The 6,000-nt window shown below is 40.7% G+C and overlaps 1 long non-coding RNA gene across 1 annotated transcript; it reads left to right on the plus strand.

Moving 5' to 3' along the window:
• The first annotated feature begins 1,920 nt into the window (after nt 1–1,920).
• On the plus strand, nt 1,921–4,385 carry LOC107837421 (uncharacterized). The gene is made up of 2 exons (XR_001663444.1): nt 1,921–2,185; nt 2,312–4,385. It is a non-coding gene; the product is annotated as an uncharacterized LOC107837421 (long non-coding RNA).
• The last annotated feature ends 1,615 nt before the right edge of the window (nt 4,386–6,000 follow it).

A 6,000-nucleotide genomic window follows, 5' to 3' on the forward strand; every position in this document is an offset into this window, starting at 1 on the left:
ACAAAAATTGCCAGATGGAATGAAACAGAGAAAAGGACACGAATATGAACAGCTATACATGTTTGTGCTAAATTTAAAATATCAGCACTTCACATTTAAGTCATTTTGAATGTGTCACCATCCAGTGTATTGCATGAGTGATGAGCTGGATGTGTTTTTACATGCTGGAGCCCTTTGTGCTGTTGCTTGGCTGTACAAACAATCACAATAAGAAACTCATGTGAAGTGTATGTTGTTGTTTTAGTACCTGGAACAGGAGTTTCACGTGCAGCAGTGTCAAGTGGGAATGTTAAAAAAACCCTCAAAAAAGCAACCAATTAAAATTAAATAAAACAAATAAATAGGTAGGACATGCTGCATAAATGTTGCTAGAGGACATGGACAAAGTCTAAGCTTTTAAGGACTTTACAGTCCTTGGTCATGCAGTTTACCTTGAATATACAAGGTCATGTTTTCCTCCTAAATCGTTTGAATAACAATATGCTTCTAGTCCTTGTTGGGCTTCATCTTAGTGTTTTCTTTAAATTTGGGTCTGCAGCTGTGAAACAGAACACAGTGACCTTCGCCAAGTAGTTTTTGAAACTGTTTTATTTTCTCAGTTTGTGACACATCTCATGACCATCTCATGTAAATGTGAAAATGTGGGATGAGTCAAGAATTTGTAAAAGAGTAAACATTTTTTGGCTTACGTTTTGTCGCTGCATTATTAACTGGAGAGGAATTAATTAATCTTCAAGTCCTCTTAGCAACATCTCACATCAAAACAGAGTAAATATGCTAGTTGTTTTTAAAAGGATTTTATTTATATACCTAGACTTTTCAGTTTGTTGTTAGTTGTATGTCTTTTTAACAAACTTCTTTTTTTTCTTCTGAGTTATGTTAATTTATTTCTAAGTCCTGCACCATTGGGCAAATGTATTCTGTTTCTGCTTTTCATACAGACCTGAACAGCACAAGTGTCTGACCCTCCAGTGTTTTTCCATTCTGTCCAATCCTTATTTTCATTTTATTTAGTGCTCCTTTCTCCTGGTGCCAGATTTAGCTCCTCTCCTGCTCTGTTCTGTTGCACTCCTGAGAGTTTTACATTATCTGGCAGCACCCAATGCTTCCGTTGGCTGGCAAAAATATAAAGTGAGTGAAACATGAAATAAGGGGTTCATTTAGTATTTTAATATCACATACATACACACATAAATGTCTTTTCTTTTCATTGACCAAATGAAATAAATGAATCTTCTCTTTGTGCCCTTAGATCCTACATCAAACTGTATGCCAGCGCTTCTATAAAGGAGGTAATTGGCCCATTTTTTATTGGGCGAAGGCTTTCCTTCTGTACTGTTTGTCCTCACAAGGTCTCTGCTGACACCTGAGAAGAGAAGAATGGAGGAAAGGGCAACCAGAAAAGATAAAAAAAAAAGCTGAAAGTAGTATGCAAGGACACATGAAGAAGAAAAAAAAATCAAGATGAATGTTATTACTGGGATAAGATGGAAGCACAGAGGTCACAGTAACTTAGGGAATGTGATAGGATCTTAAAAGCGTTCCTCGTGGGGATTCTTTCCCCCTTATCTTTTTTTTTTTGCTTTGACTATAAATAGCACACCTGCTGGTTGTGAGAATAAACTTGGAAACGGATGCCTATGCTATCTCTTTTCTCCCTCTCAGATGAATAGATAAATGCTGATGATAAGAAAACACAGTTAATCTTACGGAAATATCTCTTGCTCCACTTTTCTGTCTATGATTTGGAAGTAGCCTATAATGGATCACAGGCTAAGAAAAACAAACTTTGTGGTTTTGGTAGAAATACAGAAACCAAACAAAAGAAAAAAAAAATCTTAAAGCAAACGAAACATATCGATGAATCTTGCTACGACTCGATGAGATTACACATCAAATGTGACTATTCTTGCTAGGTCCCCAGATGTAAAGTTTTGTTTTTCCGTTGCTGCAGGGGGGAGACTGTCTCTTTAATGAGATGTCACACCACCAGTCCAGTCTTTATACACGTCATGTGCCGATGCACACACAAACACACGCATTCCTTTAGGCTTCACATTGCACAGTTCAGCAGCATAAACACACATTTACGCTGCAGACACACAACAAATATCACTGTCTTCCTCCGGCGTGAGCAATAACCAGAGAGAGAGAGAGGGAGGGAGCAGCAGACAGAGAGACTCTGGTAGGAGTGGCTTGAAAAGAACGGAAAAGGGGGCAGAGATAAAGGGATGCTCGGGACAAAATGTTCTAATCTCAAGCTCTACTCGCAAAGAGTTGCTCACGGTTTCCACATTGTTTCTTTTTTTAGGAGACAAGGAGTGCTGTCCCGGTGTGACCCAGCTGGATGGCAGCAGAGCTCAGCTGCTATCAGGGAATGAAAACAAGGAGTGTCAGTCCTCATGTGACTGATTACATGTGAAGGGAAAGAAAATCTCTGTGTAACGTGGAAAGACACCCGAAGCTTTAAGTTACACTTCAACTTGCTGCTTGAAGTGAATTGTACGATTTAATCAAACCAAGAACAAAAGACGGCGGAAGATGGCCACTGCACATCAAGTGTTTGACAAATTCACTAAAACTTTAGAAAGTAATGTTACTAGTAATTTATGGCATTTAGTATTTACCGATAATTACTGCAGTTGTGTCACTAGTAAATGATTACCTAACGGCACCTTGCGATAGTGTTCACACTCTTGGAGCCTTTTCAAAAGTCATTTCGGGAATAGTTAGTTAAATATATATTTATGATTTGATCTAATACAATGCAACTGTCTGATGGAGGCTTAGCCTCTTAGTATAAGGCTCCATTACAGTCTCTGGTCTTTTGCAGCTTTTTACAGATTTTCTGTCCCGGTTTGCCCAATTTAAAGCTTAATCCGCCTTCCTGGTCTCAGTTTAAAAGAAAGCACCCAAGCTGAATAATGCTGCCACCGCCGTGCTTCTCCACAAAGCTGGTGTGTTCAAGGTGCTAGCCTTCTGTCATGCGAAACCTTCTGCGTGTGTGTCCCGAATGCACATCACATGTTGGAGCAATATTGGTTTTGAAAACTTTCTGCTGTATCAGATACTTCCCAATAAATCATTAAAAAAATAACTTAAAATATTCACAGCCCGTAATAATTAGTTTTGTCTGTCAAGACAGTAAACAGACCTCACTGTGGATGACGAAGACTTCTGCAAGCATTTCTCCTTTTGCTTTTCAGACTCTTGTCTCTGTGAGGCTGAAGGGGAGCCTGTGGATGAACGTCTCTTTGAGGGTTGTTAGGCTCTGCAGACACTGGGGGGAGTGCCAGGCTGCTGTCTTTTAACAAGTCAGACATCCAGACTGGAAAGGGCTTTATTCTTTGCTTTGAATTGTTCCTTCAAGGTTGATTTTGCGGTCAGGCAATTTTAATCTGAAAAAAAGAAAAAAAAAGAAAAAAGGTGTCTGCCTGACTAGTAAGATTGTTGATCAAAGAAGACATTTAGAAACCGTTGTTCTCACTTTTTTGTAAGAAAGAAAAAAACAAACATTTGTTGTTAATTGATACTCATTCTAGAATTTGCTTTTCTCAGAAGTGAGGTGTTCAGTTCAACACTTTGCATAACTGCTGACATCTCATAATCAGGTTTTTGTGAAGGGAACTCACTTCATAGCAAGCGCTTGTTTGCACATCAAACACGGAAAAACAACCTCCATTCGACGGCAAATGTGCAGATTTCTGTTTTTGGTCAGTGTGAACACAAAACAAAAGCAACCAACTTCATGCTGGTGCAATCTGGACTAGATTCTTGGAATCTCTCTTCACAACAAACCCAAACATGTGACCTGTCGGTCATCTAGCTAGCTCTTTTGCCAATAAGGGCTCGCACCTATTCTAAGTGTCTCCAGGATGCAAAAGTGTTTTGATTCAGGTGCAAAAATCAGGCAGCTTCCAGCGACTTCAGCTTTAAACTTGGGATTAACCTCAGATACTCCATGAGTCCTGATGATATAATGTTGTTGGTAGTTATTGGAGAACAGAGACCAGGCGATCTGCTTCAGGAAAAGTCTGTTGACTGCGATGATATCAGTAGCAGGATAGTAAACGTGGTAAGTGTGGGGCTGCTATTCTGTAAACCTCCGGACCTGAAACCAAGTACAGTGGATTGTGTCATGATTTGACTGTCTTCTATGACAGTTTCATAAGAGTGAAAATGAAGAATAAGATAAATATATGTCTTTTTTTATTTTCAGCAGCGAAAACACACAAAATGAACGTTCTAATTGCATTGTAGTCGAGATTTGGCAGCAATAGAGTTTGAGAGCTACATCGTGGGGTGTTGGCACATGGCCTGCTCTTACACAAGAAAGAATGCATGTGTGAACATATTCATTGCCTCGCCTTTTTCTTAAAAAAAAAGTCTGTTGTGTTTTTATTAACGCATGCTTCCATTCCAGCCATCTTGCACCTGTGCTTGATCACTACCCTTCTCAGCGGCTTGTAACTAATGTGGTCACTTATACCCTGGCTCAACGTCGGGTGCCACTCAGGCTTGTAAGATGCAGATGTCAAATATTTTCCTCAGAAAGTCATGCAGTAAAAGACCGCATTATGAACACGCGCAGTCACTTCGACTGCACTTCGGCGACGGTTTATCATCAGATCGCGTCCTCGGTTTTGACGTTGCGCAGTTGTGCAAAGTTATCTGTAATAAATATTTCAAACGCTCGGAGTCTGACCTTATTTCCAGGGCCCTTACGTAAGTGTTCGCCACTTGAAATGGAAGGAAAGCGCCTGGGCTTGTCAGAGGCAGAGTGCAAGATAGAAGTTGCTGCTGAACTATTTTTGGATTGCAGTCAGGTTTCTTTCCCCCAGGGTTTGTGCCTCAGTACCATGAGAGTTAGGGAATATTAATCAATGCTTTTATTGTTTGTTATGGAATCACTCCCCTTCCCTTCCCCCCAACTGTTTGATTGGCAGGGACACTATCAGCCTGTCTCCCTCTGCTGTATTACAATGCGAGCTGAAAAACGTTTCCCAGAGAAAGAGAGCAAAGGACTTGTTTGAACTTAAACGCTGCTGTGTGGCAGGGTAAACTGGGACACATGCTTGAAGTCGCGCTCCTCTTTTAACCAGGGATTACTAATCGACAGGTAAAACAGAGGGATAAATTACATTTTCCACGGCTGTCCACAGACACACACACACACACGTGTGTTTTCGTGAACGTATCTGAGTCTGCGACGAAGTAAATGCGTTTAATCCGACTACGGGCGAAAATCCTCACGTGCAGCTCACATCTAATCAAGGCCTCTGTGTTTGTGTGTGAGTGAACTGTATTAATGGGTTTGTCAGATCCCACGACCTCGTGCTTAACGCTGAGCGGCTTAGGCGGAAAGTCTGTGTAGATATCACATGACACTTGACCTCCGACCTGTGCCGTGTCCTGCACTAATTAGGGAAAGAAAGGCATGACAGAGAGAAAAAAGGGACAGAGTAAGTTGTGACAAACAGAACGAGGACGCACTGGCAGCTGAGGCTCATCTGTCGAGATCGAATAAAACGCCAGTTTAAAGTGCTTTTGTTGACACTTTTCCACAATCAACAACAAATGAGTAAAACTCTACTGTCAGTATTTTAGCCCTCTTTTCTCGGATTGCAGTCTCTACTGTGGAGTTTTCATGTATTTCAACAGGAGCTAGTAAAGAATAAACCGTCACTCTGCACTAATCTTGGATTCTTTCAGGTGTATGTTTCAGCTTATCGTCCTGTTGGTGACCCACGACCCACGACCCACAAATGAGCCTGAACTTTCACGAGTCCAAATGCTTCACTCCAGAAAGCCTTGGTAGTGTGCAGACAAACAGCGTTGAAGGCTGCCTTTCAAACTCTTTTTTGTGGAAAGTCGACTCTGTAATTTGAATGCTCATGAAAAATGAGCATTGAAAAGTTTTTACTTGCCGCTGCAATCCTTTGTCTTTAAAGTTTTTTTTTTCTGCATAACTTTGCAAATGAATATTTGGCAGCAGTCACA

The sequence above is a fragment of the Poecilia formosa genome, unplaced genomic scaffold (genome assembly GCF_000485575.1).
Source record: "Poecilia formosa unplaced genomic scaffold, Poecilia_formosa-5.1.2 Scaffold142, whole genome shotgun sequence".
Lineage (NCBI taxonomy): Eukaryota > Metazoa > Chordata > Actinopteri > Cyprinodontiformes > Poeciliidae > Poecilia > Poecilia formosa.